This window comes from Heliangelus exortis, chromosome 1 (assembly GCF_036169615.1).
Source record: "Heliangelus exortis chromosome 1, bHelExo1.hap1, whole genome shotgun sequence".
Classification (NCBI taxonomy): Eukaryota; Metazoa; Chordata; class Aves; order Apodiformes; family Trochilidae; genus Heliangelus; species Heliangelus exortis.
Window position 1 is genome coordinate 106054888 of NC_092422.1, and position 25960 is coordinate 106080847.

The window sequence follows — 25960 nt, forward strand, 5'->3', positions numbered from 1 at the left end:
AGTCTACATTCACTTACTTCCATTAACTTTTGCAGTCCAGCATTCTTCTTAGCTATTTCTTGTCTGGTGTCATATGCAGCCAAAATAAAATCTAGATGGGTAAGTTTCGTACCTTGTTAGAGACAAAAACTGGAAGAATATGTGAGTTGGAACAGACAACACTATTGTAACTGATGGGTATTGGTTCCCCTTATCAGGTGCTTTTAGATTGGCCCCGTATTTGAAGAGTTGTGGTAGGTGAGCTCCTAGGTAAGCATTAAAAGGGGAATGACTGATTCCTTGAGTAGGAGGATGTCTAAGTAGTTAAGGCTGATCAGTATTTGAGTGGGTTTGAGATTTATATTTTAAACTGTACTAATACAGGATATGTTTGACATTACTAACTCAGGTCTGAATTTGCCTTATGTGATTACAGTAGACATTTCATAACGTAACTCATGCTGTAACACAGGAGTTAATGAAGGGCAGAAATTCAGAAGCTAGGTCATTCCTCTCTAGCCACTGCTTAAGTAATTTTAGTGCATGGATGTATGGATATTCTCCTTAGGTATGGTACCCTGGAACTATTTGACAGTGAGTGCTGCTTTCTCTAGACATTTTGATGACAGGTATCAAAAAAGAGGAATATAGCATTTGGTGTATCTGTTATGGTATGCTTTTGTGATATAATTTTATATACTTATTTTCAAGCTACTCAGCACTTAGTTTGCTAGGTGAAGTAAGAATATTTGAGACCTACATTAAACATTTCATATTGCAAATTTATTTAATGGTTTAGTGGTGGGGTATCTGAATAATGTGGCAAATACCAAAATATCTTTGAGAACTCAGAATACCCAGGAACAGTTAAATTTTAGAATGAAGTTTGGAGTTACAATGATCTGTAACTAAGAAAACTTCTGGTGTTTTTAGTTTTAGAATCTGCTACAAAATATTGTCTTCCTATTATCTGAGCCAAGTGTTTATTCAAAGTCCACAGTTCTTCTGTTCCCTTGGGGATACTAAGAACCAGTCAAAAGAGTACCATGGTTGTATAACTGTGTTGATGGAATATGCAATATAAATTAAATGCAAAAGATATTAGAAAATTTTCAAAATCACATGTTGAATTCAGTATGTGATGCAAAGCAAAATACTGGTAGAAATGGAAATAATTTATTCACTCTATGTAGTTACTTGCTGTAATTCATTTAAACATTTCAAAAATTTATTCATTATAAGCCATTTGCTCAATATAATTCATGTATTTGGCAGTATAATTCATTTGCTGCCTTATCTGTTTACTCAGCATAATTAAGTCTCCTGAGTGAATGTATTTGTAAAGATTCACTGTCCTTTTATCAGTACATTAAGATGTCTCAGTTAAGTTGAAAGAAGTATAAAAGTCTTTTGTCATGAAGATTAGATTCTTCAGAGGCAGTTTGGGTTGTGTACTGATGCTTGTTGCAAATCTCCCACTCCAGTATAAATACAACTGGAGTGTTAGTTGGTCATCTTAAGAGCTGCAAATGTATTTGCTGTAGTCATGAAGCATCAGCATGCTTATATGTTCTTTCAAGACATTGTCAAAGAACATAGATCTGTGAATAAAATTGCCATGTGGCAGCTCCAAACTGCTTGCTTATGTGTGTAGGGCCGACCTGTTCCCTGGCTCTGTCAGAATGGTGCTGGCTGTGTTGAGCATAACTAAATCACTAGATGTGGTCAGCTGAGCCCAAGCAGCAGCTGAGGACAGAACAAAGTTTGGTGGCTTTTAGTTTGTATTTGTTCAAATAGTTTGAGATTAGTCCTCAATTAAATTTAGTTAAATTAAAGGTGCTAAAATCCTGCTGCTGTGTCCATCTTAGCTTTTCAGATATAGCCAGAGGCATACCCATAGAGTGCTTCTGGAAGCCTGGGATGAACTCTTTTTTTTGGAGAGGCAGAGGGAATGTCCATTGATAATAAGGCAGTGAAGATTGCAGATTGGTCACCTAAGTTTTGTTCTCTTTTGAAGGGATGGCCAAGGAGTGGTACGTTCATTGAACTTGGAGGTGACCTTTTGATTGTGAAGAATGAAAGTTGGCAAAGTAATAGTAACAAACACCTGTCTGTTCTTTTATTTACCTTAGCTGCCAATACTGTTACTAAAGCAATTTCTGGTTATTTCCCTACTCCCTCAGGCATGCAAAGCAGGCTTATTATTTGCAGAGCTTAATAAGCTCCTTATGTGTATATAGAGGTGCACAGAGTAGGTTGCTGTTTGCAGTAGTCAGATGTTCTGCTTTTATCAGGGTCTTGGTTCTGCTTCCCTCTCTCACACTATGCCTTTTAATTTAAGATCTGTAAGGCAAGCAAAAGCTGTAAAGTGAAATGGCATTTCGTGAGTCTCCTGCTTGATAACACAGCTTTAGTATAGACTTTCACCTGTTTCCAGGTCAATGGATTGTTCTTCTCTCTGACACAATACTTCCTGAGACTGTTTAGTTGTCAGCTGCTCTTTTTGATGCCCTTGGCCTTTTCAGTTTTCCAAGCCACTTACCCCCTTGCCTTTCTGTTTTCACTGCTCTTTTTTCTTCATACACACTGATTGAAAATGCACTTCAGGTGCTAGTGAGAGAAGGTGGTGTCTGGGTGAATGGCTGGCATGGAGGTAAAGGGTACTTCAATATCCAGCCTCCTGCTAGGGTGCCTTTACTACTAAACTACACATATAAAAATTAAGATTAATGGCACTTGCACTGTTTTCATAAAATGGATTTAAAGTGAAGATACATTTTCATATAGCCGAGGACTTACACCTTTATTATATTGTTATGAACCTATGCCATTGAAGTTCTTAGTGTATGGTGAATAACAAAAAAATATACATGCACACATTTAAATAGCCTTATAAAGTTTTAGATATTTATGTACCTCTTTCTTGGGATAAGAGGAATTACATTAAGCAAAGATAAAACGTACAGTGCTAAAAAAGGGCATGTGAAACTAAGAGGTCTTAAGTTTTATCCCAAGACTGTCCCTTCTTTTGCATTATTTCTCTGAGACAAGCTGGGGGTTAGAAAACAGTTTCTTTGGCTGCAGATTTGAAATGCAGTGGGTGGAACAAACAGTGCATTGCAAATCTGTGGCTGCAAAAAGATCAACAGTTGCAATCAATAGGTAAGAATAAAAAAAGGGTTCAAGAGAAGGAGATAATTGGTCGATTTGATAAGCTAGAAATGCGAGGTGGTGGCACAGCAGTGCTCCAGAAGCATCTTCAGAGAGGAGGTAGTGATTGATTCTGCTCCCTGCTTCTTTTCCCTTTTTCCCATTCTGGAAGTTATACAGAAGTGTTCTCTAGTAGCCCAGCCAAGCAAACAATGAGAGGTAAATAAAAATGTAAAGTTAATTAACAACTGTAAGGCTTGGAGTTGGCCAGTAGCAGGATGACAGATGACGCCATGAGTGAATTAAATAAAAAACTTTAAAATCAGATTATGTGGTCTTGGAAGCAAAGAAAGATGTAGACAAATGATCTGGAATTCATTAGCTCATGTGAGGTATATTACTTAAGGACACTTTATCTTTCATCCTTGTCTCTGGGTGAACCTTTAAGCCCAATAAGAAAAACTTGGTGAATGTAATTTGGCTTTTTGGTAAAAGTATGAAAAATAAGCTATTTTCCCACTAAGATTCCGTGAAATGGGGAAGTAATTTCCTAGAGCTAAAAGAAAAGATAAATTCCGTGAAAATCTCTGTATACTGCATTTGGTTTTGGATTTGTAATTGTCTGGGTTTACTGTCTTTAATTTTTGTAGGACATTAGCTGTATGATACTTGTGAAGCTTGGTAATGCAGCATATGCAAAATTACAGACTGTCCTGAGTTATACTTTATGCGTTTGCATTTGTGAGTAACTTAAAATAAAAATACAGTGCAGTTGAATTCAGTTGTCAATTTTGGCTTTGAATTTTTGAATTCTGATTTCTAATTGCAGTCGCGATTGGGAAGGTTCTTTGCAGACAGAACAGGTTGGGGTTTTTTGTGGCTTATTTTGTCGTGCTTATCCTGTCGAAGCAAATCTACTTTCCTTTCAACAGTGAGGAGAATCTCTTTTCATCTGAAAAATTAAAATGTTTATATAAATATTTGTATCCTTGGTAAGAATGGCTAACAATGAGAACAGCAGCAAAAATGTTTCCGTTTCCCTTATTTTCCCTTTCCCAATACATTCCCAACTCCTGGAATAAACCCCTCTAAACCAACAAGTTTGTAATATGAGAATAAAATGACATAGATTATTGTAGGTAGTCACAGCACTTGGCCAATGCTGTGCATTTATTTAATGAATTGAAATCTGAAAATAATTTTTCTGAGATTAGATTGATTCCTTAAACTGTATAATATATAGGTTGTTTGGTTCACATTAAATGAAGTATAACACTTTTGAGATTTATACAGCTCTAAGAAGTGCCAGGTATAAAATAGAACTGTATCATCCTGAGTTTTCTTTTCCATTTCACTCATTCTTTTGATATGAAAAACTGCTAAATTTAATTATCTTGGCAGAAAGCATACTCTAAGGAGGAAACAAATTGTGATTTGAGGTGGGCTAAATCGGAGTGGAAATAACTTTACTACAGGAAAGCAGCAAGTAGCAAAGAAGAGTAATTCTGCTATTAAAATGTTATTGCCCAAAACAATAACCTTTATGGTGTCATTATGCCTTTGACTTAGAAAAACACAGAGATAAGGCTTTAAGCCAGAGACACTGCAGCAATATTTAACAAAGATAAATGATGCTTCACATGAAAAGAGGCGTTTCTTATCACTGCACACATCAAAAGCTTAAACTTTTTCCACTTAACTGTGGTTGGTTTATTAATTTTAAAGGTAATGACACTTAGGGGCCACAGTTCTCACAGCTCTAGGTATGTTTGCTGAATTCTGTAGACCTGGAAGATTTCAAACAAAAGACAGTTAATTCTTATTTGTTTGTATGAAAAGCCCCAGCCTCTTTTGAGAATGGCAGAGGAACGGTGCCAGTGCTATGCCCTTCTGCTCTTAGTATAAAATGCAAACACAGTCTTTTAAATATTTGTAATACATAAAGCTAAGTGAATTAGCATTACAGTGCTGGGTTGTTTGTTTGGTTTTGGGGTTTTTTTTTGTGGTTTGTTTTTTTTTCTTGAATAGAGGAAAAGGTCAGAGGAATTCTTCATATTGTGCTACTTGGTCTTTAATGAATAGATATGTTCCTTTGAGGATCTGGCCCTAGGTTTTGACAAGAATGGAAACATCATGTGCCATTTACTCTCTGAGATAAATATGAAATACTTAACATTTAATTTGTATTAATTGATACTCTGCCAACAGTAAGAAAAAAGTCTCACTCCTCCTTGAGAGAGCTGAGAATACTCAGTGTGCTTTGAATTGGACCTCAGTCTTTATAATTAGAACAGGCTTATCACTGTGGCAAAGCAAGTACCATTTTTTTGGCAACTCTAATTTGCTCTTGGGTTTTTATTGCTGCTTGTTATGTTACACTGAAAGTCGGTTTGGAAGTTATTTTATTACTTCCTCCATCATGACAGTCCTGTACTACTGCATTGCTTTTTTACCTTTATTCATTTTTAATTGTGAATTCAGGCTTGGGTGATGTTTAATGCTTTGAGAGAACTCTTTTGTGTGCTGAATGGGTATAATCTGAAGTTTCTGAACTGCAAGCATGCAGGCCAGATTATTTGGAATACAAGTACCTCAGCAGATATTAGACAGGTTGTCAGAGGAGCAGCAAGAGGAAGAAAGACTTGTGATATGATGAGTACTGCTTCTGTGGTAGATTTTTGTTCTGGAACAATGAGGACTGCTAGAGAATATCAGAAACAAGAAATGGGTTTATTAATTTTTATTTTTTTTTTAGCAATGAAAACTATGATTTCCTTCTTCAGTCTTTATTCCCCAAAATGGAAAAACAATTGCTCAGATTTTTCAGGAAGGGAAAATCCAGTCCTATTTTCACCAAGAAATTAGTGTGGCAATGATGTCAATGACTGAAAACAGTGTCTTATAAGGAGTCAATAAAGAAGCTATTCCATTTATAAGTATAACAGGAGCTATATAGAGGAAGAGTAATAGAATTAGTATCTAAAGATCCTAGAGAGCTGGGGAATTGCTAAACATGAGTACATTTGGTCATTTAACCATTATTCAGTACTCCAGCAAATAACTATGAATCTGTAGTTATAGAAGTGTTAATACACTTTACCTCTAAAGAGCAGTCATGGCCAGTGACTGAAGCAGTTCTTCAGAGCAGTTTGTGTAATAAATGGAAGCTGCCATGCATGACCTAAGCAAAATAAATTCCTATTTTTTTTTTTTTTTCTTCCTCCTTGAACCCTGCCCCATGAAAACTGAAAAGTTTATCACTACTCTTATTTTAGGTAACTTTTTTTCCCCTCTTTCTTGGCTGTGTGTCATTAAGGCTGTGTGCTAGTTACTCAGTAAGTGGAAAAGAGTAGGAAAGCATCTTCAGAATAAAAACCTCTCCTCTAGAGGATCCCTAGCAGTCACCCTTACTGGCAGAAATGAGAGTGTCACAGCATGAATACCTCTGCTGACTCTGTCAGAACCCCTTGCACAGCAGTGCCCTCCTGCTTTCTCAAGAGCAGACACTTGGGACCAAGGATTATGTACACAACTTTTCTTTTATGACTGTCTGCTAGTGCTTGTTCTTACATTTTCCATATACCAGCCGAGGGGGTAGATGAAAAAATTGCACGAAAAGCACAGATTAAGAGATAAAACTTGTTGGAACCATCAGGCTTCCTTCTTCCAGAAGGCGGGCAGGATTCTGGTTGGATCTTGATTACCAGACAGGATTGTGAACCTTTCTGGTGGTTTCTGAAGGTTCTCCTGATGGTTTTTCTGCTGGGACATAGAGTCATAGAATGGTTTGGGTTGGAAGGGGCCTGAAAGGTCATCTGGTTTCAACCTTCCTGCATTGGCAGGGACACCTTCCACTAGACTGTGTTGCTCAAAGCCCCATCCAACTAATTTACAACATCTGGGCACTAATTTACAACATCTGGGCTTAAAAAAAAAAATCAAACTGGGGAGCAAAAAAGATAGGAAAAGGATTTCAGTTCTGAGCTGTGTCTCTTAATTATTGAGGAAATATTTCCTGGTAGTCTCATTCTACTTCCTCGGATTTGCTTATCTCCTTTAATGTTGTATCTCAGCTGCTACCCAATGGCGAAAAAGTACAGCTAGATTGTTTGGCTGTTTTTGACTTTTCTTTGCCATTTTTGCCCTTTTGATCAGAGGTAGTGGTTACTCATTAGCCAGTTGCACAAAGACTTTCTTTGCTTGCTGGCTTAAAAACAGACATGCAGTGGGTAAAGAGATGCTTTTCTGACAGTATTTTGTCTTGTGTGGATTAGGAAGCATCTACCTGCATTACAGACCTTTTTGGGGCATTGAGTATGGGCATAGGCTTCTGGGCTTGACTGCAGACCCACTGCTAGCTGAGAGTGTGGGTGCTGCTCAGCCAGAGCTGGCAGCGTTTCCTCTACTGCCCTGAATTTCTCATACCCACAATTTCCAGTGCCTGTAGTTGCCTGTTGAATGCGAACTAAGACACTTACAAAAGTCTTGCAGCTTGAAGAAGCCCCCCTGGGAAGTATGTCTTTGTTGACAGACCTTTTCTGCTTTGATACTAGAGCCAGAAAAATTGCTGCATACAATGTGTTTGAAACACGGGCAGGGATGTACTCTGGGGAAGCTAATGATGCTTTATCCTGCCCTTCAGCACTGCCTAGTATGCCTTATTCACTCTGCAGTTTGACCTCTTCAACAGCTTTTCCACCAAGCAGATTACACTCTGTGCCACCATGCTGTTGAGTACTCTGTAGCTTTCCAGCATCTAACATTTTTTCCTGCCTTTCAAACATGTTAGGCAGTATGTCTCAGAGTCAGCACAGGCAAAATGCAGCTGTCTTTCTGCTACCCATCAACTTCACTGCTGTGAGGGACTGTGCCCCCTTCTTCCACTGCTTAAGTTGTAACTTGAGGGTAAATCCTCTTTTTAGGCAGACTGAACCCAAACTGTCTGGCTACTAATACTGTTAGATATTCTCTATAAGGAAAAGTTTCTAGATGAGTTGTTCTTTTCTTTCTTCACACATCCAAAATAGTTGGATAAACTGTCATAACCAAATTCCCTTATCTCTGAGTAGTGTAAGGAAGTTCTCTTAAGCTGCTGTTAAAATTCCCCTTTTTGTTCACCAGCCTGGCCATCACTCCTCGCTCCATTTCCTTCAAAATGATCTGCAAACCAAAAGCATTAGCTTATCACAACTCGGAAAACAAAAACATATTTGAAACTCCTTGTGCTTGTAGAAGTTTCACGAACAGGAAATGCAGCTTTTTTTGCTAGTGTTCCAGTTCATTCCTGTAAATACGTTTGTCTTATGTATCTCCTCATGGTCTGCTTGAGGCTTTAGAACATAAACACTTTCAGATAAGAAGGCTGCTCTGGGAGAAAACTGCTTTGAGTCAAAAGTCCTGTTTCCTCTGGTGTCTTTACTGCATCCCATGTTGTATGTCCATTATGCCAAAAAGTCTTGCTTTTCCCTTTCAGCAGATGCTCTATAGGAACTATTCTGGTTAACTGCATCTTGGTGAATTGGTCATCATGAGCATTATTTGAAGATGTTACTACTTGGTTGATTTGAGTTGTCAGTTCACAGGCTTATTTCTGCTTCTTGAGGTGGCTGTTCAGAAGGTCTAGCTGGTATTTCTCCTTAATTTTAGCATCACCATGCATTTCATATTTAAACAAATCTCAGCAATTTGCCCTAACTTCACTTTGCATTAATTTTCAAACAACTTAAACTCTTTATTAATTTAACTTGCAGTTAAAAGCATGAATGCAGGTGAACTAATGAAAATGTTACAGCCATGTTCATATTTGATTTTTATGCTTAACTGAGTTCATGTACTTAACAAATGGAAAATGTGTTTGATTAAATTTGGTTTGAGTCAATTGTGTTACAAATTGGAACTCTGGTAGTACTGGAACTTTTTGGAAGGCTCTCAATCTAGAGAAATTAAAAATATCGTTGCCTTGAAAAAACAGTACCAAGTCCAATATTCTGTACTGAGTAGAAACAAGCAATCCAAAGTATGAGGATTGATGTCTTTCGCCTGAAGTACTCCAAACTAGACTAGAAAATTGCCCTGGATAAGACAAGTGTGTATTGCAAGCCACCAGTCTCTCTAAAGTACCCACCTCAGTGGCCTGAAAGTGACAAAATCTGTTCTCAGAGCTGTTCAGGAGTTCAAAAACAAATTAGGTAAAAGAACAGACCCAGTGTAGAGCAGCACTAGTTTGACCAAGGATTGTGTAAATTGTGTAGGATTTACCTCTTTATATTGTTACATTAAGAGATTCTTGTATATGGAATTACAGCACCTTGGCCAGTATTCAGCTGCTATGATTCAGAATCATAGAGTGTCAGGTTGGAAGGTACCTCAAAGATCGTCTGGTCCAACCCTTCTAATATTATTCTTTATATGATAGGTCTTAGCACCTTGTGGGGCTGAGACTTAAAACTTTACAAAGTGGGGGAATCCACCACTATGTGTATGTTAAATGAAGAATTTGATTTTTAAATAAAAGGCTTAAAGATCGAGCAAAATTCCACGTAGGGATACAGTAGTGTGTTGCTGTCAGCATTTTTCTTTAAAAATCAACCCCCAGTATAAAACAGAGTAACTAAAACTTTGGGAATTTCTTTAGATTAAATATTCAGTCAGTTCCAGTTCATAACTCCGTACCAATTAAGTACTTCTTTTGACTGCAAAGTAATTCATTCAGCAGTGCAAGGAGCTCTGTCACAAGTCTGTTTCTTAAAACACCATTTTTTAGTCTATTTCTCCAGTTCCTGTGAGGTTTTTTATTATTTTATAGAAGCAAATGGGATTTACTTAGAATTGCTTACTTTACTCTTTCCTGAATGCTGCCTTGCAGACTGCAAGGGTCTGTTTCAAGCAAGTCACAAAGATGATTTCATCTAGTGAAGTGTTTATAAACCTGATTCGTCTTTCAGGCCTACAGAGTATTGCTGGGATGATGCATTCAGCTTGTCAAAGCTATCAAAGGGCATCTGCCTCTCTGATGGCTAAATAGCTTTTCCATCAACTTACATGGACCATCTTGAGATAATCTTGCTCTAAAAAATGCTGTAATCTTTCTTCTCTGGGGGGTTATAAGATTTCCTGTAATAACATCAAATTTAGGCTGAGTTATCGGAGAAAATCTCATAGAAGTGCAGACTTCCAAATACATGTGTAAGTGTCTGGGAGTGATGGGTAAATTTATACAAGGATACTGTCTTGTCTTGGTTTGAAAGTGAGAAACCACGGTGAAGCTAGAAATGGTTGCCTGTGATTTTTGCCTCTCACTTTAGTGTCAGGTTTATACAGTGTGACAAAACTGTTGAGGCAACTTTACATGTTATGCTTTTTTTTTAAAACTCCATTTGCCCCAGTTTGTAGGGCATAAGCTCTAACAGATAAGGGCACTGGGGATAGAGAATACCTACCAAATTTACCTAAGTATGGTAAAATTTGCTTCCATTAATGGCTCTTAACTCATTTCTTACAAAGAACAGATACCTGACCCAATTGCAGTTCTTAACTCTAGAGTTAAGGCATTTAGCATTGCAGATTATTAGTTTATCTAAATTTTCTTAGTGCCATTAACTTAAATCTTAGCTGAGAATATCTCCCTGTTGTATTTTCTTTTTTTTTTTTTATATTTTAGTTCTTTAATAATACTGATAAGTAAAGTTGCAATCATAGTCAAATGTATCTTTCATATTCAGTGTGTACATTCAGTAATAGAAGTGTTTATACAGCCTTTTTTCCATAAGCCAAACTAAGATGCTTTCAAATACACAACAACAATTATAGGTGCATTTCCAGCATGGATTATTGTTTTTAGAAGTTATTCTTGTAGCAGCTTGGTAATTAATATGGATTGGTATAGTTATGCTAAAATAACCAAACAGCTGGAAAATGCACCAGTTGATAATGCTGCTTATTTTTAATGGTTCTTTCAAAGTAATTTCTTTGTGTATCTTTTCTAACAACGTTTCATGATGTGTTTTTTTTTGTACAGTTCAGACTTCTGCGTAGTAGTATACAAGTTTAATTTTCTCAGATGTTGAGGTTCTAGTTGGACAGGATTTAGGAAAAAAAATAAGGGAAAACCACATTTGAAAATAACACAGATTAGAGGAGGAAAATGTATTAAGGCCATATTTTGGTGACTCAAGAGCTTACTGTTCCAGGATTGTAAAATGCTCTTAATATCCTAGAAGTAAAGATGAATTTACTTCGTTTGATGTTGGAATCAGTTAAGATTGTCTGTATTTGTCATTGTCTGTATTCATGCTTCTATATAATACAAAAAATTCAATTCCAACTTTCTGTTCCAACTTGCAGAATAAAATGTCGACTAAAGAAATGCCAGAAAGGCAACACAGAAAGAATAAGCTCTGGTATTAGTTACTCTTTGTAATTAAAATATAGAGCTCTTAGGAGAACCTGGCAGTGTTGGCTGGAAATGGAATGCCATAGTTCATCCCTGAATCCCACGTAGCTTTGGCTGCACAGCTTTGCTACTTAGGTTGTTTAGGGAAGAATTTATATTCTGCAGCTGCATCTTGTGCAGGACAGCAGCTGTGGGGCAGGAGTGTAACATCCCTGGAAGTTGCATTGTCCTGGGCCAGTCTCAGCTCATTTCTGGTATTCAGCTGTGTTTGTATTTGAGGTTTCTTGACGAAATTATTTACAAAAATATGCGAGGCATATTTTTCCAAATCTCCCTGTCAGTAGGAGTTTAATCCTGTGGTGGGTATTTTTCCTTGTATTCCTAGTTCTTTAAGGACCAGCAGTGTATTGCATTGGACACCTCACTGTGGGGCAAGCCTAAATTCAGTAAAACCATTACTAGTAAACATCCCATGAATTTCTTTGGTTCCATGGAAACCCTGAAGGAGACTCAGTATCCTCCAGGGCTCTCCTGTGTTAGTGTGTGAAGTATCTACAGTATCTACAGAGTAAGATCCTTCTTCTATGAATTAGGGGGGGTAGGTCGGTGTCAAATTACAGCAGTCTTTTTGTTCATTTCCCCCCTAACATTATAAGCAGAAAAAGAGGTAAACAGTTGGTCTAGTTCTTCATAGCAATCCTTGAATACAGGAAAGCTGTTTTTATCAGTTGCGGTAAAGAGAAAACCCGATTCTTATTGCATTTCCTGTATTTTCCAATTTTCTCTTCACTTGGACTTGTGCTACAACTCCTGAAATGCAGTTCTTAGGGTGAGGTAAAGTACTTGTGGCCTTTTTTGGTCTGGAAAGAGTTAGTGTCCACAAATGTCCAGTATATCGAGTCTCTTGTGAGAATGGGCATCTGACTTAAATCCTCTGAACTGCCACCTGTTCTCTTTTTTGCTCTGTGCTGTCTTTATCAGGGACATAGGCTGCTAACCTAAGATAGCTACCTGGGGTGACCTAAAATCAAGGATGTGAAATATTTTTCAATATATTTCAATATATTGAAATATATTCAATATATTTTTCAATATATTTCACATATGTGTAAGGGGAGGTATATTGTATATGTGTCCTAAACATTTGTGACTTTTTGTCTTTATTTTTTAATAGCAGTACTGATCCTTTTTAACAACCAATAACTACTTAGCACAAATAGACTCTTCTAGTGAAATCTTTTTCTGCTTCAAGTAAAGAAAGCTCTAGAAAAGCTGATCACTTTCAGAGCCTGCCTGATGAGGCCTGCCTGTCTACAGTAGTTATGACCATCACTCCATCCTGCAGAAAATAGTAGAGCTAGGCGAGTGAAAATCCTAAATAACAATTGCTTTTTAAATCCATATATGTAAATATACATTTGTTTATGAAACATGTAATAGCTCTCTGATACTGCTACATTCTTAGTCACTAATCTTCATGCCAGGTATTTTCCAGCCTATCAAGAAGGAGAGGGTCTTTTTTGCCACCATTAGTAGATGCTCTTGCTGGCAGTTGTTGGTCTGTGAGCACGTGTGAATGGAGCTGCAAGCAGGTTGCTCCCCAGATGCTAAGTTGGATTGTGAAGAGTTGTTCCACAGTAGTAATACTGGAGATATCACTGGTGTTTTCAAAACACACTCTTTAAGTCTGTAACATGTGTTTTCAGCTTAGAAGTCAGTGGGCGCTCTTGGAGTTCAGTTGTAACAATTGAGTGAGCTGTCTTGATTCCATAAATTATTTTTTTAAACTCTTAGATTATCTTTGAGTTGCGTTCCTTAGCTTGAAATTTTTCAGTTTAAGCTTGCAGAGTTTATCAGGCTGCACAACAAGATTGTAAAGACTGAGGTGTTCAATTTAGAGTTGCTGGCATATTTGCACATCAAAGGATAAAAATGAGGGCACTTCCACTACATACGTCAGACTTCAGTGTTACGGAATATGCTGGTTAACACTCGATACTAATAATTTCCTTAATTAAAACCAAGTCTATACTTTCCTATTTTTTATTGCTGTTATTTTTATCATCTCTTAGAAACCAGTAGCAGACCCTTTCAATCCAGCAAATTCACTTTTGACTTGTGGTGTGGGATACCAGTCTGGCCTTGCCTTCTGCAAAGGGATATGAAGCTGGTGGCTGAGTGACCCTACTGACAATCAGTTCTATCCTGAATTAAGTGTTTGAGCAGTAGTATTTACTGTTTTTGAATAGTATTACTATTTTGAACAATAGTATTTACCTTTTTTTACTATCTGTTAAAATGAGAGAAGCGTTACTTCTGCGGGTCTTGTAGGTTTGCAGATTAGAAACCTGAATAGCAATTTAGATTCCCTAAATTAATTATTCTTAATATCACAGTGGAGTCACAAAACCTGAGATCCTTGCTCTTTTGTTGGATCTCTGTGAGATACATGCTGTATCTAGTACTTAATTCTGTGTGGCTTTATATATGAAGCGAAATAATAAGCTCTTACTCTGTCTTAATTGTCATAATACCAAAGCTTTTTATATTGATACTTTAAAAAGAGAAATGAGATGCATTTGCAAGAGTTTTAGATTAGATAAATATGTAAAATTAAAACTGGTCAATGATGTCACTAAATTTTGTAGTTGAGTTATCCTTTCGTCGGTGATGTTTCAGGTGACAGAATGTTACTGGATTGTGTTGGTACTGTTGAAAACATATAGGGTATGCCATTAATGTATTTACTGTTTGCAGTTTTTGACAGCACAGTGTATTATTAAATACCTAGTAATGAACCATTGCAAACACTCTCCAGTCAGAGGAGTAAATGCAGATATCTCTTTGAGGAAAACAAAATGCGTTTTTAGCTTCTATGAAGCCTCTGCCTGTGAAGGTTCCCCTTTGCATCATTCCAGAGGTACCACTAGGTAGCACTTTAGGGGCAAAACTGGAAGAAGTGGTACTGCAAGTGTTCCTGTATGTGAAAATGGCTGTAATACTTCAGCCCCTGCCATGCTATTGTAATAGCTGTGTCTATTCACATGGGTCATTTACCTTTTTAAAAGTGCAGACCTTAGTATTTTAAAAAATAAAATTATTCTCTTGGAGAGTCAAGGATGTCACTTTTAGGTACTTTGGAAAATGTAAAATAATAGTGTGGCAAATACAGATCGAAGGATCCAGTGGTCATCTACCTTCATCTTGTTAAGACACAGTTCCTGAAAATGAAATTATTTGCTTGGAGCAAATCTTTAATCAGTCTTCAACGTGACAGCACATTGCATTAATTTTTCAGCATTGAGTTCTTACTTCTTGTATTGCAGTATGGCAAAATAGACTTTAAAAATTCTGCTAGGTAAGAGCAAAATGTTGGCAGCAGCATTAATAGTTTAATTTTTAGGAGTATCCAGACACTATAATCTCCTGCTTGCAAGATGTAGTCTTTGTTGGTACTCAGTCATATACACACTTTGTGGCTTGTTCAGGAGAAAATACACAGCAGAACTGTTTTTTGTCTGATGTGAAGATATTTGCCAGAATCTTAATATGCTTTTCACACAGCTTATACCAAGTTCTTGGCCTCATTAGAGGTACAAAACACGCAATAAATTAAATAATGTAGTCCTAGTCTTCATCTTTGTGAATTGCTGTGACAGGAGCTGGGGTGCCCTGACCAGCTAAGTGGCCCAAGGGACCTGGAGAAGAGCCATCCAGCTGTTCTACAGAAAGGCAAATTGAGATGTGGCAAATAGGAAGAAAACCTAGACACAGAATGAAGTAACTCCAGACCCCAAATTTTAAAGGGCATGATGAGAGCTTTGTGCCCTGCATCCTTGGGGACCACAACTAGAAAATGCTAAAGAAATCCTCCTAACCAGAAGTAAAAGCAGTGTCAATAATGGGGTCGTAGTTCTAGCAGAGGAAGTATCAGGTCACATCAGTGGTGTGAGTGAAGTCCCAACACTGTTTCTAGGAGAGGGTCCAAGGGACAATTTTGTTCTTTACCAAGTATGTCATGTTCTTTAGCCACTGTGGAAAATTGGGTCTTAAGACAGTTCTACCTGTCAGTTTCATCTTAAGCACTTGAAATGTGGAAAGATTTTGTAAGGTATAGCTGCCATAATTGGCTCTTTGGAGAGTCTGTCTTAGACCTGATCCAGAGTCTGTTGAAGATGGAGATTTTGCATAACTTTAGGATATGTTAGATTAGAATGCAAAGCATCCTTTTCAGTAAAGCATGTACAATTGTCTTAAGACTGTGAGCCAGCCTGGTGAAAATGTTAAATATTTGTATTCCTGGTGCAGAACTCCTAAGATTTTTTTCCTTCCACTAACCTGTCTGTGAATGGACTGCAATATATACTTTCTGATCAGTGATACTGTGTCATTTCAGGCAGCTTACACCAGTTCATTTCTGCTGGAGCTTGCTACAGATCTAGGTACTTAGTTATAGGGACCTTTGACCTCACTCAGTGTGGCTGCTGTCACTGGTCATGATGGCTTTGCTTCCTACCTTTCTTAGCCCATATCCATGCATTCCTTGCCTTGCCTCACCTCTCACTGTGCTGTGGCAGACAAGATAAATATTCAGTCCAGAAATACATTCTACTTTCACACATTAAACAATGTTTAAATTTTTCTGGATGAATTCCAGAACCTCAGTTAATAGAATGGACTCTCCTAACAGTTACTTCCATTTTCAGTTCCCAACAGTAGTGAAAACCTGACATGTATATGCACTTGAACTTGATATCTTATGAAGGACAAATACAATTAGAGGACTTAATGCATATTTTCTTGTCTTCTGTTACAAAACTGCCTCAAATAAATGTATGTATTGAAGTTAACATGGTATTCCTTAATGCCAGAGTAAGACAAAGATGTAGGTAATTCTTGTAACAGTAACTGCTCATCATGGTCCTGGTTCTGTGTCAGTGGAGACTTCCCAGAGTAGGCTGCTCCTCATTTGTTTTGAGTCATACCCTATAAGGAGGTTTTTTTCCTTCCAGCTTCAGTTTTGTTCTGAGGGCACCTTTGTAAAAAGGTTTTGCCTGTGCAGCCGTAGTCACCACCATTATTTTTCCACAGTATTGTGCTGTACATGAAGTGTTCCTTGCTGTAGATGTACTGAGTGAGCAAATGCTGTATTAGCTTAAAAATATGTGCAGAGTCTGATCCAGAAGAAATAATCCAGCTTAGCTGTTGTAGGCATTATTTTTCTGTCTCTTGTAAAATGGGGAACAAGAACAGAACAGATATTTTTGTTTAAATTCCTCGTATTTTGAACTTGTCTGTGAACATGTGACAGCCTACATATAATTTCTTAAGAATGAAAAAAGGCTTTACTGAATCAGGGTAAGTATTCCGATCAAACTTCTCACCTTGAAATTTGCAACATCGTGGTTGCTTACAATTGGATACTTATCTAGGAAGTTATTGTTCAGTTTGCTCTGGGTTTACACGTGCTGTTATTACCTGGGTAATAAAATGTGTGGCAGACCAAATGTGGAAATAAAAAGTTAGAGTATTGGGTTGATATGCTCTGTTTTTAAGGTGAGGTAAAATCTGTCATATGGTAGTCTGTTTGTAATCACAGTTTTATTTCAAAGCACAGAAAGAGAAAGGAGTAGATAATCTAGTTTTCCTGACCATACAAGTAAATCCTTCATTACATGGTCTGTTGTTTTTTTTGGGGTTTTTTCCTTCTTTTTTCCCTTTTTTTTCTTTTGGTTTTTTTTGTCATTGGTGTCATCAGCTCTCAGAAATATATAGATTCTTATGACCAGATCAGTATTATGGGACTTGCAGGAGCAGTAGATGGTAAGGGTGTGGTCATTACAGGCCAAGTGGAAATCAGTGTGCAAAGGAAAAGGAAAATACTTGTTCTTATTTAGTATTCTTCAGGTATGTGATTAAGCTCTAAAGTAAGAGGAATAATTGTCAAATACCTAAATCATATTATATTCTTTCACAATGGTGAGAATAGTACTAAGAAGTGACTTTAAAGTGGGTCGTGCACAGTGGAAGCTAGTTAATTTAGATAAAGATCTAAAGAACTTTGTTGTGTATTTCTACTTTATTTTTGTATACTTTTTATGCTATTTATCTGTTAAACCCAGTTTACAGATATTGGTATCTGAAGTCCTTAGGGAAACAGTTTTAGAGCAGTACTTTCTGATTCAAAATATGTTGAGCTTGATTAAATGGGTATTAGGTTGCAAATAATAAAAATAACCCCTATACCACAGTTTTTTCAGTAGTTGTGGCATCCAAGCATTTAGCTTGCATCAAAACCTAGATGGTGCCCTACTTAGGAGTTTTCTATTTGAATTGGGGTTTTTAAATTAGAGCAGGAAACTTTAATTCAGTAGAATTTAATGAATTAGGAAACAGACCTTTAGATTACAATTCACATCCTTTCCACCAAAGGCAGTAAGTTATTTATCACTTATTTTGAAATTCTTCTCTTTAATGTGTACACTTTTATTACAAATAAGTAATGAAGACATCGAAGTCTAATGAGTGTCATGAAGTGGGTTTCCTCTGTAAGCTGTCTGCTACTTTCTGAAGCAAAATGTGCCACAAACAAGTTAATAAGGAAAACTGGAAAAAGAAGAAAAATAAGACAATGAAGGAAAAAATTCAGAAATTATTAATGAATACTTTAGTGTAGATTGAAATACTGTTCTCAGTATAAAAACTAAGTCAAATCTATTAGCAAAAATATTTTTTTAATCTTGATGCTCTTAGGTAGAATCCACAACATTATGAAGCACTGAATCTGCATTTCTACTTAAAGTAATTTCTGCTAGGCCCCAAATAAATAGTTGTCTGTGTTTGCTGCTAGTCTGGTTCTTGGCATCCTTTTAGCCTAGGTCAGTACTCTCTGAAACAGTGGTCAGGTGTGGCTCCAAAGATTATATGTTCAAAACCTCATCGCTGTAAACAGTTTGGGCATTGCTATTCTTGTGTTGGGGCAGGGGAGGGGAGGCAACAGGGAAAGAATTTAACAGTTCTCTGTAGTATTCACTTTCATATTTTGTGTAACAGTATAGAATAGTATAGATTCAGTACAGGACAACTCATATTGGAGCTACTGGCATTACAGTTCTGTTCTGGATTCTTCAAATGAGGATATATGTGCTGAATGATAGACCTAAATTCTGATGTCTGCCTCAAGAGTGGTTTCCGTATTTCCTACTAAACAACATTAAAACAAAAAACAAACAAACAAACAAAAAAACCCCCAAAAACCCCAACATGTAACAAAAGAGCACAATTCCAATACCTGAGAAAGCTGAGAATGGAATAACAAGAAGAAAGTGGATAAAGCTGGAATTTCAGTGTGTAGAGTTTTAGATGACAACTGAATAGATCAGAGCTATGACCTTAGGGAGACTCAGCTTCCGAAGCCTCACTTCAGATGTCTGTGTTTTCTTTCTGAGAAATTTTACATGTGGATTGGATTTTTAAATATCCTGTGCAGTCTTTCTCTTGAGAAAATTGTGAGCAGTACTCACATCAAGACCATTTAGATGAATCTAGCCTGCCAGTCGTGTTCAACTAATATACAGATGTTTCTGGTAAAAACAGATGCATAGAAGAGAGTCTCAAGGATAAATTTGAATACAAGAAAGCTTTATTGATATGTTTCAGTTACTTCAAAAACTGTTCCATAGTCAGGAGGAGTTATGTGCCATCTTATTAATACTTGCCTATAAATTTTCATACTGTTTCTGAGGCAGTAAGTATTTTCTGGTTTTGTTTTATATCACTCATACTTGCCTCAAGTATTTAGTTCTTAGCTCACTGTGAAAATAGGCAGTTTTTCAAAGGAATAAGTGTTCAGCTAAATGAAGACTATATTGGGAAGTGGTGACCCCAGCAATTTCCCTCTACAGGAAGAAAGGAATGCACAGTGTTGCCCACAATGAACAACACTGAAGAATTCACATATTTCTTTTGTGGTAGAAAACGGTCAGTTCATTGGACTGCTTTGTGGATTGTGTTCACCTTCACGATACACTTGTATCTACTTGTTTCCCATTGGGCATGTTTGCATCTGGAAGGAAATACATTCTGTAGGGTCTTGTGTTTTGGAAGCTGCACTGAGAAAGGCTCCCGCACTGCCCTTCTGTTGCAGTTTGTGTACAGACCCAAGACATTACTTGCATCCAGACTCCCCTAGCATCCCAAATTTTTTGTCTTAAATATGTATTTAGGGAAGAATTTTGACCCAATATTAGAACATTGCTGGAGATTAATTCACTGTTTGTTCTGCTCTTAAATGCATTGCTTGCATCCGCAACCACATTTCCAAACATGTCCCGTGGATATATAAGGGTACATAGGTATCTCTTCATACTAGAGTCGTAAAACTGTTAAGTCCAAGTAAACTCTACAAATGGCAAATTGCATCACTCCTCTCCACCTTGAGTCCCCCAATTAGATTTCTTGATGGGCAAAATCCTGCTAGGTGTCCATTTGTTTGCAAGCCATTTCTGAAACCAGTCCTGTTGACACCAACAGAAAATATTGCTTCTGTGTGATACTCTTGTTTCAACATATTTTTTAGCTTTTAACATCTGTTTCTTTTCAAAAGTTGGTGTTGCAGCATGTGGCTTTTCCATATTGGATGACCCTTGAGGTGTTTCTGTATTAATACAGCAAAGAGTGCATCAAAGAGCCAGGGTTAATAATAATGTATAGGAAGATGGGAATAGTTATACTGGTGGTTTTAACTGGGTGGGTGGGTTGGTTTTTGGGGTTTTTTTTCTGATCTTGCAGACACCATAACTGGTGCATAGGCATTGTGCCATTAGTTTGGTTTTTGTTTTTTTTTTCCCCCCATATCATGAATTCAGCCATCTTAACCAGACTTTTTCTTTCCACTCAAGTAAGTCTCTTTAGTGTTCCTGACTTAGAAAACTACCTGTGAAGTGAAAAGTAGGTCAGAGAGAGACAGTCTTTTAAGCCCTGGGCTGCTGCTAAAGCCCACGGTATTACTTGGTGCACTTGCAGTGCTTGGATCTTCTTCAGTAAAAAAGAAGCTTCTTTTGAGAAAATGAAAATGCAAGTCACATTCATCTTAGAAGAGAGGTGATCCTTACATGGTAAAAACATAAGTATTTTCAAGACTGTTCCAAGAGAAACCATTGGGTTTATGTTCTAGGGTTAGGGAACTTTAAAGGGAAGAGGTGGATCAAAAAGTTGTACATAGTTAATACTATTCAGAAAGTTGATAAAGTGATATGTTGGAAGGATAAAAGCTTGAACAGCTGATAAAATAGAACACCAAAGTTCATAATTTTTTTCTTCTTTTCTTGATTTAGCAGCTTCAGTCTACTGGGAATTTCTTTTTTCCCCAAATATTTTTTTGTCAATGATAAATTAATGATCCTGAAAATGAGTAAAATATTAAGGTACAGTCAGTAGACGGAAAAAAATTGGGACAAAGAGGTAATAGTAAAGTGGGAGTAATAAATGAATGATTGCCCTCTTCCTCCTGCATCTTTGCTAAAAATCTATAAATAAGCATTAAGATTGCTTGAACAAAATGCAGATTCTCTTCCATACTCCCCTACTCTTTCTTGTAATTGTTTCATTTTTAACTGGACCCATCTCTAAAGTACTTTGATTTCCATATTATGCTGATACAGCTCATGACAATGTGAGGAAATTATCCTGCCAGGATGGCACGTTTGATTAATTTACTCTTTGAACAGAAAAGCACCCAAGCTGGTGCAAAGGGCAAAAGTGTGGGAGAAGAGGACAAAAATTAATCACATACTTTGGAGTAGGGGAAGGGAAAGTAAATGGATGGCAAGTGGTTGGTGGTAAATAGAGTGGTGGAAAGGAGGGTAAGAGCTTTTGATTTTAGCAGTGGTCAGTTTTAAATTCAGCTTAGTTCATCCTATAGTTTGCTAAAGCAAAAGTCATAATTTTCCTTGTTATTTCTCAACAATAGAATTAAGCTTTGAGGCTTTGCTATAAAAGACTACTGGCAAAGTATGTGTGAATGGTTGTCCATGGTTGTTTTTTTTTTTAAATAAAAACACTGTTTAGTTTTATAATAGAATAAGTATCTAATGTGCAGAAAATATGTCTGCTTAGTAGGGATCACAGCAAAGCACCAGTGATCCTGGAGTGCCTTGATGATCGCTTCCTAATTCTAGTGATAGTCAACAAGGAGAGGTGCTGTGCTGGACCTTGTTCTCACCAAGTAGAGACTGGTGGGGAATATGAAGCTCAAGGACAGCTTTGGCTGCAGTGACCATGAAATGGTGGAGTTGAAGATCCATAAGGCAATGAGAAGGGCACACAGCAAGCTTGCTACCCTGGATTTCAGCAGAGCAGACTTTGGCCTTCTCAGGGTCTTGCTCTCAGGTAGAGTACTGTGGGATAAAGCCCTGGAAGGAAGAGGGTCCCAAGTGAGTGCTACACGCAGTAGTACAGATCTTCTGAACAGAAATTTATTCTTCACTGATATTTTAGAAATCTTAGTAAAAGAGGAATGCAGTACCTCAGAATTGTCAGTAGATCTGAACTACACCCACATCACCATCTCCACGTATATGTCTCCCATCATACATTAATAGATTTGTTGCCTGAAAAATGTTCCATGTCGTTTAATTTTAGCTCATTTGAATATGATATGTAAAGTGTAGATTTGTTGGCCAGAACTCTTGGGAACAACCTACCCCTCTTGGAATTCATTCTTTCTAAGAGTACTATTAAACCCTCTATAGGGATGTCTGGGTGTCATAAAAGGTTGCCTGAAAACCAAAGTATGCTAAGTGGTGTGTATTTTTAGAACATGTGCTGCAGATGGGTATACCCTGATGTTTCTCTGTATAACCTTTTCATAAAGGTGCTAAGAACAGGTACAAACAAGAAGTGCTGCTAATTGAGACTGTGCTTCATAACTAGCTTGCTGAGGAATAAAGTACAGCCCCCTATGTGAACAGCTTGGTTGTCCTTATCCTGTTTCCTCAGCAGACTTGCTGTGGGTTGAAGTGGGAGCTCTTTCTGAGCTCTTTACCTCTCTTCCCTACTTTCTTCTGGTAGTGTTGGCAATGGTGACTATGTACATTGAATTATTGCATTTAATATTGTGTTGTGGAACGGTTCAGTTGTTGGAGTAGGGCCGGGCTTTTGAGGGCAGATACCAGTTCCAATTGGTAAATTATTTTTTCCTTCTTACCATCAGCTCTAACTGTGAGGTTATGCTTTTGATGGGTTTTTTTTTTTTGTTTGTTTGTTTTCCTCTTCTAACACTTTACAAATCTGATGGAGGCAGCTGTTAAAATTGTAGAATCTGAACTACAAATACAGTAATATTTTATGCAAAAGGGAGTCTGCTGTCCTGATACTGACAGTAGGATCTGAACTGCAGGAAGATACTACAGTAGGTGAGTTGTGTCGCAAGGACTTGTTACAAGAGAAGGCTGCTTCCTCAACCCTTTCCTTTAATAAATTATTATTTCTTAATGTTAGTGAGGTGGTGGAAGTATCATTGGAGCTAGGCTGCGAGAGACTTGATGGAGCAGCATCACCGAATCAACTAATCTGGTCCAGGTTATTTGCTTCATGGGCTTCTGCAACACAATTTCATGAAATGTTCTGTAATTTGTTATTTGTGAAGTAAGGCTCAGCCGTATTTGTAGTGAGTGACTCAGTACTGATAGTTTTCCATATGTTAGCATTTATTACCAGAAAGTTTTCAGATAACAAGTAGGTCAAAGTAAACTCAGTAAGAATGGAAAGATGCCAGTAAGCTGAAGATTGATTCCCACTGAAGTATTTAGTAGTGTCAGAGGTGAGAATGAAATACCAGAATTTCTCACAGACAGGTGTGGTTTTCCTACTAACTAATTCAGTCCTGTACTGAAAATGTAGGATATTTTTTTGTCTTTGGAGTATGAATTGCAAATGAAAAGTGTATCAAACCTACCTGTAAGGCAACCTGCATGTTTCTGTCTCTGAATTTGAAATACAACTTACTTCTCTCATATTCAACTCAGATATCTTCTTGTTTCATTGTCAGCTACCTAATACCTCTGTTCCTGCCAATCTCCAGTCCCCTGCCATATCAACTTATATTTGTTTTTGAGGAATGAGCACTGTGACCAGAGCATGACCTTGCTACCTTCAGTTCATGGAGTTTGCAGATGACCACCCTGTGAGTGGTAGACAAAACTTATCACCTTTAAAGGACAGTTCTCTGACAGAAAATAAAGGTCATTTCTTTCTCAGCATAGAGCATACTGGGAAATAATATGTGGGCAGAATTAATGGCCAAGATATATATAAAAAAAGTGAAGATGGAAAGGCAAAACCCTAATAATGTGATTCTTATAAAACACAGCAATTTGGATCACAGCAGGACTTGTACTGTGATTAAAGTGTTTCAGAAGGTGATAGTACTGCAAAAACTAATTGATATTTTAATTAGACAAAAACAAATGAACTACAGGTGTCATTCTAGATGTGAGAGGTTTAGGAAAGATTGCTTTTATTCTTTGCCTCTTAGAGATTTCAGAGATGTATGAAATCTGGCAGTTGTCCCCAGGGAGACTTACTCATTTTCAGTTTTGGGATTATTTTTTTTTTTTATTTTATTTTATTTTTTTTTTCGCTCTAGTCACACTGCTTATTTGTCTTGATTATTAAACAAATGCCTCTTGGGGATTACCACTCAAGCACTCACTTGGCTTGATCAAAATTATCTGTAACACAACAACATGTATCTATCTTTGCAGGTTTTGTCTGCTTTATTCTTCTACTTTGTTTTTGCTGTTGCTGTTTTAGTGCAGTACCTCATTATTCCTACAGATTGCTTAAGAATAACAAAAACCAATATAAATCTGCCATAGAATTTACCACCACTTAATTGTTTTTTCCTTCTCTTACAATGCTGTTAAACACAGATGACTGTGGCCATAACCTTTGACACAAGACTTCTTGAACATGAAAGAACAGCAGCAAAATAGCATTCAGACTGGATCCATTAAGTTCTTGATGTTCTTTCATATGCCTTCTGACTCTAGTGGTATATTGCATAAAGCTGGAAGTTACTGCTCTCGGGAGTCATCAGGCTAAAGACTTATGCAGGACTATTACAAAGTTGAGGCTTCTCGTAACATCCATCTCTTATTGACTGCTGTGTTTAGTTTGGGTAGTTTTTTAATCAGGATGAGTACTTATTATTTGCTTTGGAAGAATGAAATCAGTAAGGTGCTAACAAGCATAATGCAAGCTGATCTTGGACTCAAACTCTGAATGCATTAGCTTATTTTTTTCAGTTAAGTTGAACTACTGTGTTTGAGCAGAATGAGTACTTTCCCCTGAAGGTGTAGCCCTGTGTCATGTATGTGGAGAGGTATGAGGGCATAATGGTATCATATGGATTAACCATTGTTAAACCTGAATGTGATGCATAAATTATATTCTTTGTGGAAGGGGTTCATAGACTACCATTGCCATCAGTGTTTTTTTCCTGTCAGTAAAAACATGAGTTCAGTATTTTCTTCAGTTTCTGTGAGACTGCATGAGCTATTTATTCAGCATCTTTATTCTCTCTCTGTACATTATCTGTTGTTACAGCTTAATTTTTATGTATTTGTTCATAAATCAAAATAGTATGGCAAACACTTTGTACAAACATGTCTTCACAAATAGTTACCTTCAGCTATTCTCTGTTTATATGCCTGTGTGATTGGCCTTCTTGGTTACACAGAACTGTATCTTCTTGAATTTCAACCACGAATATGCTGCAAGAGTTCATCTGTGTTCATCTCTCACCCACAGTAGTTTTCTCCCATGGTTTTGGTATTTTTTTATACTGGTAAATTTATCTAACTAAGGACCAAGAACAGAAGTACCAAAATGTGAATCTCTTTTTCTTACACTTCGTATTTTTTTGACAACTGGCTTGTGGTAAAAAAAAATAAAAATCAGGTATCTCTACAAAATTCATTTGTGGTCTGTGTCCCAGTGACCAGGGTGTTCAGTCCAAAGTACACCCATTATAGATTTTCCTTTCCCTTTTGCATTACATAGAAAAATAATAATAATAGTAAACATATACACATGTAGTAATACTACATATAAACATGTCGTTATAGACTGTCAGTTCCAGTTGAAGGCAAAGGTTGCTCCCCTTTTCCAGTTCCTCTTAATCATTATCAGATGTACTTTTTCATTTGTAGTTCTCTGGAGAAATTCATTATAATGTTCAGAACACTGTATACCTAAAAGGCTAGTGATTTTTTTTTTTTTTTTTTTTTTCTCCATCGCTCTTTACATACTCTGAATGAAATGCTTTAAAATGGCTTAATTTTCAGAAAGGGCTAAGCATATGCTGTTTGGTAAGTGACACACCTTTTAAGGTCTAGCATACTTATTTTTATGTATCTCAGATGGAAAATGTGTACT